The following is a 9,645-nucleotide window of genomic DNA, read 5'->3' as shown; positions in this document are numbered from 1 at the left end:
ATATATATATATATATATATATATATATATGTACATATATATATCACAGTCACAATTCAGTCGTCTAACTCGTTGCCCCACCGATTCGAGAACGGAAGCCCTTTTTTATAGGCGCACGTGGTAGTTCGCCATTTGGCGTTCAGCACTACCTTGCTACAGCCTATTGTGTTCTATTTTATAGATACTCGTCCTAATTCATATATCAGTTACTCACCTGAGGTATGGTATTGACAGTCCGATATCCGGTTTGACACTTTTAAGTCCGGCCGGGAAGCCTTGTCGGGCACTCGTGAATAACTTCATGAACTTGAATAGCGTGAACGGCTCCGCACGACGTTATAACGTTGAACTCTTTCGTATACGAGATATGGGGCTATTTTATGCACTTGTTTTTGCTGTTATTGGCTTGGCTTCGTTTTGAGCTTGTCGGAGCTGTTGTCGTCGCCTCGCGTTTTCACGTATCTGAAATATTGTGGGGTTCAGTTACACATGTGAACCGCCGAGGCGGATGACATGATGCCGCCAACATGTCGACATAGTTGGCGTTAAAACGCCAACTCTGTCAATACGTATTTGCGTGCTATGATGAAAAACGACATGATTATCATACTGTATTTTTGTCGTAGGTCTCTCACTCCCTCTCTATTATATTTTCTGTATCACATCATTGCTTTCTTCCTACCGCCACTAATCAAGAGGAGGATAGGCGGAAATGGACGCGATGGAGCACACATTAACAAATGCCCAATCTAAACCGTTAATGGGTAGACGAGAGCAGGATATTGCAAATGCGCATACCGACACACGAACGAACACGGCCTAAAAGCACAAACTAACAACGGATCATTTTAATTGCGACGGACGTGGCTGTTATCGCCACACAATTGACACCCGAACTTCAATGCTGTTGGTAGTGGTGATGGTGGTAACAGGGCGCACACACTGGCGGGCGGTAAAGGTTTGGGTTGCGGCTGAAACGCAGCTCGTGCTTCGAAATCATCAGCACTTGCAATTTGACGACGAGTAGTTGGCTACTTTATAAGATTATACTTATATGAGGGTAAACATGTACGCCGACATCACTCGTTGATGCTTCTCACTTATTCACCGATACACTTATAGAGATCATCATTCACTACTTCTCTTTTGAGGTTGTTATTGAGGTATTTGTGGCTGTCGTTACTGCTGTTATGAACTTCCCTGTTTTTTCTTCTTATGTATGCTGCCGCACCGATAATTGACGCCATCAAACACTATAATGATCGCTTTTCAGAAGAACTTTTACATGGCCATGAGTGTGAGCGACGGTTGATGGTTATCTCGCTCTAGTCAACGCGTGCACCGCTAGAGTACTGCTGTTCAGCTACAACCAACAAGTGATATTCTTATATAGTAATTCCCTTTGTTATTGTTGATTAGTACGGGTACTACTAATTATAGCAGTTGATTAGCTGTCGTTGCGTGGCAATCCAAGGTGGTACCAACAGCCCCAGCAGCCTAAGTGAACGGTGGGCGCACCTTCGCTGTCGGCCGCCACCGCACAAGTGATCGTCGCGCCGGAGTAAGAGATGAAGCTCCTACCGGCTTGCCAACTGCTCTGCCGCTGCTGCCGAACTCCGTAGGGGGGAGACCCACCACCAGGCAGCAGGCCGCACGCAGGCTTTAATAGCGTGTGGTGCTCTAGTGGTAGCCGTACACAGGGCAGTAAGCACTCGCTCGACTCCAACCCGCTGCTGCTTCTGCTGGTGGAGTAGTAGTGTAGGGAGCGCCTGGACGGCAGACGGCTGGCGGCGGATGCAGGAGGCTACGAACTGCAAGCACCAGCGATCGCTAAAAAATGTCCGCGCATCCTAAAATGCTCTTAAAAATGCGCTCTCCTCTACGCGCCCGCGGCCGCAGCCGCACCGCGGCTGCTGCTGGCGCCGATCTAAAAAAATGCGCTAATTTGAGGGCCACTCTTTCGCCCCCGAAAAGGAGGAGAGTGCTTAAGAGTTTGCAGTTTCAGAGAGCGCGCTGCTGCCGCTGTGTTGCTCATAGGCGCTGGGGGGGGGGGGGGTACGCTCGTTCGGTGTTCGCCGCTCGGAGCTAGCGAGTGCCGGCAGTAGCAGCCATAGCCAAAGAAAGCGGCTTCCTAACACCACACCATGGCTACCATCGCTTCCACCCACACAGCCGGAGCACAGCAGCGGCGTAGCTGCTCCTGCTGCTGCGGCTGCCGCTGGAGGCAGCACGGTTCACCCCATGAGGTGGGGGTGGGAAGTGGAGAGGGCAGGCACCTCGATTAGGGGAATGGGGGTTAGGTTGGGATAAAGAAACGGGGCGCTAACGGGGAATCGAGTCGATGGGTGGGGGGAAGCGGCACCAGTGGTTGCTCTCACGTAGGGGAACTCTAGAAGAGGGAACTGACGAGCCGGCAAAATGGGGAGATTTTTAGAGCGTGGGTTTGACGGGGGTAGCGGAATAGACGGGAACAGCAGCAGCGGCAATGCTGATGGTGTCGGCCGGCTCCTGGGAGATCTCTAAAGAGGAGGAGAGAATAAAAAAAATAGATAACAACCGCCGCTAACAGCAGCAGCGCAATGCTATTGCTGATGCTGATGTTGCTGTTGCTGCTGCTGCTGCTGCTGCCGAGCACGACGAAGACTAAAACCACTAACTTCCGATACTACGAGTAGCAGCAGCATCCGAAATTATCTAGAGGGCAAAGGCGCGGCGAGTCAATGACACTAACAGCGCATTATTTCACGACTGCTATCGCGAAAGTGTGTTGATACGTTGGTCGTACTGATTGTATGGTGCCTAGTTAGCCAGAGTGAGCTGACAGAAACTGCTGACAAAGAACAACGTGGGGCGACGTCAGGGGTTTGGCCTTTAGCTTCTCGTGTACGTGCGTTTCGGAATGTTCACAATGCAAGGACATATTTGAAATGTGTTCTCTATTCCTAATGCTAGCAACTAGATCAAAAGTAAGCTCGAGCTTTTGCTAGAGCTAGGTTTTGAGTGAGCGGAGTGGAGTGGAGTTCAGTGGGTGAAGGCCGTATTACCAAATTGAATACTAGCAAGAAACACGTGCATACCTTAACACTGAACCACTGAGTTAGAAACGTAACGTGACGCAGAAACGCGAAGGCATTGCTATTTCTACTATATATTCTATAAACTGGACGTGTTGTAGTTGAAGCTGCTTTGCTGATAGCCGGGATTCCGAACTATAATATCAACAGCGCAGACAAGGACACTTAAATTGCCTGTCAGCATCGAATGAAACAGTGGTTTTATTGAGAATACAGGATTTTGGACAACATTTAATATAAATAGAGACGTTTTGGATACGGTATTGTCACTTAAGGTTTGTTCTTTTTGGTTTTGCTTACTCTTTTTGTGTGCTTTGGAGTATCCGTTTTTAACATACGTTTGGAGGAACAACAACAACAACAATGGAAAACCAACCAGGCCGTGATCTTTATTCCAATACATGCCCGAAAAAACCGTGTCTCGTTTTCGTTTGTTGGGGAGAGAAGAGGGAATTGGCACTCACTGTCGTCTCACTCACAAACACCGGCGTTACACCGATCAACGAGAACCGATAGATACATTTTTCGTCATCATCGTCGTTGTTGTCATCGTCATAGTCGTCATCATGTTTAATTTTTTCTTTTTTTTTCGAAGAACATTTTTACACATTAAAACTCACACGAAATCACGTAGTCCACGGGGCGCGATTACAATCCTTTGTCGTTGGTCGGGTTTGCTGATCTGTCCCAGACTATGGTGTCACGAAACACAGAAATGAACCGCACCAGCACACGCAGAAGATACACGCGCACAATTCGATTTGTTGATTTGATTTTCTATACACACGCACACACACACACACTTTCTTTCTGTGTATCGCTCAATGCACACCTTCTATTGACGATACTTTCCGTTGACAATAAACAATACACACTTTTCTCTAATTTCCACTCGTCGGCTTATTCTCTTTTCTCCCTTTCTCTCTTTCGGTCTCGCTCTCTCTCTTTCCAACACTGCTTTTTCCCCGTTTCTTTGTTGGATCTTCGTTTCCTGTTTTTTGCTTGTTCCCTAGAAAGCGCTCAGATATGCATGCTCTCAAAGCATATATATGTAGATAGATAGATATATACTGTATAAATATACCTATACGTAAATTGGTACATGTACGTATATCCTGGGAAGTGGACAGATTTTATGAATACAACTGCTCCTGCGTTTGTTGTACCATTAGACGTAATCGTCGTTGAAAGTTACGGTCACATTTACGCTTCCTTGTGTCGTGCTTGTAATCTTCTTGCGCTTTCTTGCTGTTATCGTTGTTGATCGCAGCGACTGCAGTCATCCAATCTGTCATCTAGAAGCGCGTAAGCGATTTGGTGAGCGCAAATGAATAAACTGGTGTCGCCGGTCGAGAGAGAGAGCACGAACAACGAAATATGGACACAACGGAATTAAAGGAACTCGGAGTTGTCGCTCAAGTTGCAGTAATAGCAACGCAACGCAACGAACTTGTTTTGTTTCGGAGCACCCTGTAGTCCGGGGGAGGGTGGCGCGCTCTCCGCGACTCGCACACTCCGAGCGCTTTTCGCGCACTCTCTGACGCGAAGTGATCCGTTTCGGCCCCCAATGGCCGTATGCCACTTGTGTCCCGATCGTCGGCGTTCCTGAGCTGGCGCGGCTAGGTGGCGCTGCCGTCGAGTGGCGAGGGCACAAGTGGAGAGCGCAGCGCCCAGGGGCGGGCCGTGCAGAAGAGGTGGGACTACAATGCTGTCGTTGTTGCCGCCGCCGCCGCCGCCGCCGCCACCGGCACCATCACCGTTGCTGCAGCCTCATCGCGCGCCGTCACCGCTACCGCCGAAATCGCAACCGGCGGCTGCTGATTGTTGCTACAGGAGCAGTAGTGAGCCTCTCTGCTGCTCGACGCGGTGCAGACGCTGCCTGTCAGTGGTTCTGCCGCAACCACTATTACCAACAGCATTGCCACGAAAAGAAAATACTCACGCCGGCTATAGCCGGCCGTCGGATGACGTTGACGACGACGACGACGAATGAACAGCGGCTGTACTAAAGGATGTAGCAGCGTCGTTGGCAGCCGCGTCGACACCCGCGCCACTATAGTACCAGGACTACTATGACTTTTAATTGCCACTACAGGTTTTACTACAACTGCGGTCGCTGACGCCACGATCGGCTTTGTGAACTGATAACTCTCGGACACGTATCGAACAGAGTGGCCGATGAGAACCAGAAAGGCTCGGAGAATCGAAGGACTTTCATCTTCGCACGTAATAGCTAATAGAATTAGGAGAAGCTTTCGGCTCCAGAAAAAGGAGGGGGTGCCATAGCGAGGGCCAGGAGAAACCAGGAGGTATATTGGTTTGAACTGCTACGATACTGTCAACAGTAAAGGACATTGCAGCCTAAACAGTAGAGCTACATCGACAATTTGTGATGAAATGAAAGAGCCGCGCGCCGAATTGACTGCGCGTGGCCGGGAGCACGCTGAGGGACTGTTTCGAATTAGGGTGCTTGCGCGGCAAGAGCGCGGAGGTGGTCGTTGACCTCCGCTGTGAAGGAACCGATAGATTTTAAAGACACTGGACATTATAGCAGCAGAAGATAACAATAGACGATAAACGTGTATGTGTTGAAAATAGATACTCGCGTAGAACTAAAGGGTTAAGTTTTAAACGTATACATATATTTTCCTTGATGATTGTGTGATAGATTTGATTTCGATGCGCTTCTTGATGCTCATCAATGGAATAGTCTTTGGGATATCTATTTTCACCGATCAATCTCAGATCAAACCAATCTTAAAAGAATGTAAAATGTGCTGTAGCAAGCGGCTTACAAAACAAAGAACACCTCAGACGATTATTTTAAAGTAAAATTATTCGAATCTTAAAGAAATATCCTTGATTTTTACACAAGTCTATAAGTTGGGCAAATTGACTAGGAATGAGTTTTAATACAATAAAACCCATGCAATTTATTCCGATCTTCTGTGTTTCCATATCTATTATTAGTGGTACATTAATATAGTCATATAACTGCTAGATGTGGCTGGTATTATAGATAAAAAGACAGTATTCAGAAATACCTTGTAAAAATGTCATAGTTTTCTACACTGTAAGTTGTTCATGGCAGAATTGTTGCATAAACTTTTCATTTAACCTATGAGTGTGGCACACCAAGCTTTGTCATTCCGTATTTTTCCAAAAACATCGAGTTTTGAATTCGAACAAGAAGCACTTGGCTTGACATTAAAGAATATTCTAGTTATAGTCAGTAGTCCGAGTCATTTTGCTATCTGCTTCCCAATCGGCTTTGTAAGCTATTACCGAGTACCTAGCAGTGTGGTTGGTGAAAACGGCCAATCGACTGTTTGTTAATGGAATGCACCGTCTTCAAGGCATAGCTATTTTGAAGCCGTGAATAATCTTCAAGATGATAGGTAAGCTGAGAAAAGCACTCACAGATCGACATGTCATGAGTTACATCTGTCCAAATAGGCACCCGAGTTGTTAGATAATGTTGTTACCAACTTCGCCAAATGATGACAGCCAGTACAATAACGTATTCGGCCAAATTAACATTTTGAACAACTTGAAATTGAAGAAACGCTGCGGAAAGTGGAAGATATTTGAACGGTGTGTCGTACATAGTAGTAAACAGCTATATAGCGTAACGGTAGAAGTATTGCCTCTTACTAACTTAGACTTAAAACAACTAATTGGTATACGTTGGATGTGTTAAAAGGGATCAGCCCCTTAATTAGCTCTATACACAGTAGTGTTTCTAGTTCTATTAGTCTATTCTATAGTGTAGATTTAAAGCAGTAAATATTTCTGCGGCTGGGAATCGTTGAGTCGCCTGACTAGACAAACTGGCGCCCTCTAGTGACTCTCTTTTAAACAAGAGGGTAAATATGTTTTGAAATAAAATGCGCGCTACTCACAATAGGAAAAAACTAGATCGATAAGCAACAGATACACGCACGATTACCGGAGCATTTCTACCTGACAGTAACTGCACTAAATGACTTAGTCAATGTGTACACTTTTATTGGCGGGCAACAGAATTTAATTTTGTCCTACTAAGGCCTCATCACGTAAATGGGTCGTCTGAAAATAACAACAAACTCTTTCATGTGTTCTAGACACTTGGTGCTGCTAGCAAGGAAAGAAGATGAAGAATGGATCATCAGCCGTTACACTGATACACATTATTAACGGAACATACACGGAAACAGCGTAGTCCAAAACAGTCGAGGACTCAGTCATTCTTCGAAAGCTATAAAGGTAGATGGGCTTTGCAATTTTTCCACAACACAAATTTTACGGTAGCCATAGTAAATTACTCTACGTGAAAACAGTTCTAATGACATGTTGAGACTAGCTTTCGGAGACATAGCTCTGAAACATTGGAATACAAACCCGAATCAAAAAAAGGGAAAGACCAACCCTTCACTTGAGAAGTAGATATCTGTAGATGCTGCAAAACCGTACGAACAATTATTAGCATCGTAAGACAACAGAATTTTATAAGTTTACCTTTTTACATAGAACTCAGTGTGTGTTTCAATTTTGTCTCTGTACTATTATGCAAGCAAAAGCAATGGTCATCTTTAATAAGACAAATGCTTCATAAACTGTGCTTTGAATAAGCTTAGACTGATTTATCTTGGCCGATCGTGCGCCATATTGCTTTACACACTCGGCTGAAAGGGACCAGTCTCTCGAAAATTAAAAAGTCGATAAACGTGAGTGAAAAAACCAGTTTAATGTGGTCATACTGGACTAGGACATTACGGACGCGTCAGCACCTTCTTGGTGACGGCGGCTGTGAAATTGACAGATCTCAATCAACATGACCCATGTGGTTTGAGCGACATCTCAAAACCGTCATTTAAAAACACAGGCACAGCGTCGCTCTTGAAAGTCTACGGAACACATAATAACTCTAAATAGGAAACAGCACGTTAATTCGCTTCTTAGAGAAAAGAGCAAACAACTTTAAGAACAAAAAAATTGCCAGATATAGTAAGTAGAATGGTACCTATTCAAATTCGGTGAAACAGTTTCTTTTCACAGTTACACCTTATAGCCGTAATACAAATTTTATTTTTACGGAAGATTTAAATACAAGAAGACAGTTCTATGAGCAACTTTCACTTTCGTATGTTGTACTATAGTTCTTATGGAGTCCGATTTCTACCCTTCCGATGAAAAATAGTACATTTATTAACATTACAAGCAGGTACGCTATAGAGCTAAGCTTGATTTATACGAGGGCGGCTAGCATTAAAGCGCTGTTAATTAATTCTATCAGGTTACTTCGTCACTAGTCTTGCTCATACTCAGCTTCGGAAAAGTTATAAACTTATATTGGTAGACTCCGAAGTTGTGTCGAGATAAATCTACTCTAGTTTGTGTTTTTGACACATGTGTTCGTTCGTTGAAAGCTACTCTCCCACATAGTATCAATGCAACATTCACTTTATCTCAGCAGCAATCGTCCACGGTCCTTAGCTTCGACAGCAACCAACTGGGTCAGAATAAAAATAGTTTGGAAAAGGAGCCGGCTACAACATCTCCAAGGCCTATCTGGCCTTTTTTTTACTTAGGAGAGTATTGTTATAACGGTAACCACGTAACAACAACTGTGTGTACATGAATACGAGCAATTAAGCAATTTTCTGTGTTCGCTGAAACACATAAGGTAAGATTCTTTTAAACTTATGTACTTTGAATATATGGCGTTTTTGAGAAATGTTTTCCCATTTATTATATACTACTTTATGGCGTTAAGTTTCTAGGAAACCTACTCAAATCTACATACGGTATATTATTGGCACTTATTTAAATACACGTAATTATTTTATTGTTTTATGTCGTGCCTTTTCTTCCAACTAGAGGATGAGTATCTCGATAGCATGCAAAACGTCCAGTAATATCAATAAACTAAATTACTGCTTTATTGCCAGTTGATTGATTTGATAATGATCTCACTTTCGGCTGGTTCCGTGCACATTATTCGTACTTTCCATATTTATTTCCTTATACAAGCCATACTTAAGTGTCAATCATTGTACAAAAATCTAAAGGGTATTTACAAATTTCAAGAAGGCCAAGGAGTTCTATAATTTTAATAAAAAAAAGTGACACTTTGCGTGCTTGAAGAAGAGATAGACTGTCTTCGGCCTATCTCATCACACGTCTTCTCTACTCGGCCTACCGGCCAAAGATAGCTACAAACAGCAAGGCATCAACAATTTGTTTGTTGAAACATGTTAGTGATCATTTTTCGCTCAGACGGATGAATTCGACATATTTATATATGGTCTAATCCACTGTTATTCTTATTTAATTATTATCGATTACTATTTTTATGCTTTAAAGCATAAATCTTCATTATCATCAACACAATATAATAGTAGGCGTCGACGTTGCATTTACAAAAGGCATCTCTTAACCTGCAAATATATATGGGGGTCATTCGGGAAATGCCTCATAAGATATTCATACACTTCATATACACTTCATTGGCAGTTTTCGCCATTATGTTAAAAGGCTAGCCTTTAATGAACTAGATGCACATCGAAGATTGAGCTTAGTCAGAAAGCGT

General features: G+C 43.9%; 1 protein-coding gene across 2 annotated transcripts in view; it reads right to left on the bottom strand.

The window, feature by feature from the left end:
* zfh2 (Zn finger homeodomain 2) overlaps positions 1-6,253 on the bottom strand; it is a 64,634-nt gene extending 58,381 nt beyond the window's left edge. The window contains exons 1-2 of one of the 2 annotated variants that reach the window (XM_022842872.2): positions 3,375-6,253; positions 215-462 (exon numbers count right to left, since the gene is read on the bottom strand). The gene's annotated coding sequence lies outside the window, so the exon portion shown is untranslated. Of the gene's footprint in view, positions 1-214; positions 1,783-3,374 lie in introns of those variants that run through there. The other variant, XM_086970693.1, reaches the window with a different exon arrangement.
* Between the last annotated feature and the right edge of the window lie 3,392 nt (positions 6,254-9,645).

This window comes from Varroa jacobsoni, unplaced genomic scaffold (genome assembly GCF_002532875.2).
Source record: "Varroa jacobsoni isolate VJ856 unplaced genomic scaffold, vjacob_1.0 scaffold_1021, whole genome shotgun sequence".
Classification (NCBI taxonomy): domain Eukaryota; kingdom Metazoa; phylum Arthropoda; class Arachnida; order Mesostigmata; family Varroidae; genus Varroa; species Varroa jacobsoni.
The sequence above is the reverse complement of the archived record's forward strand: the minus strand, read 5'-3'. Positions and strand labels throughout refer to the sequence as shown.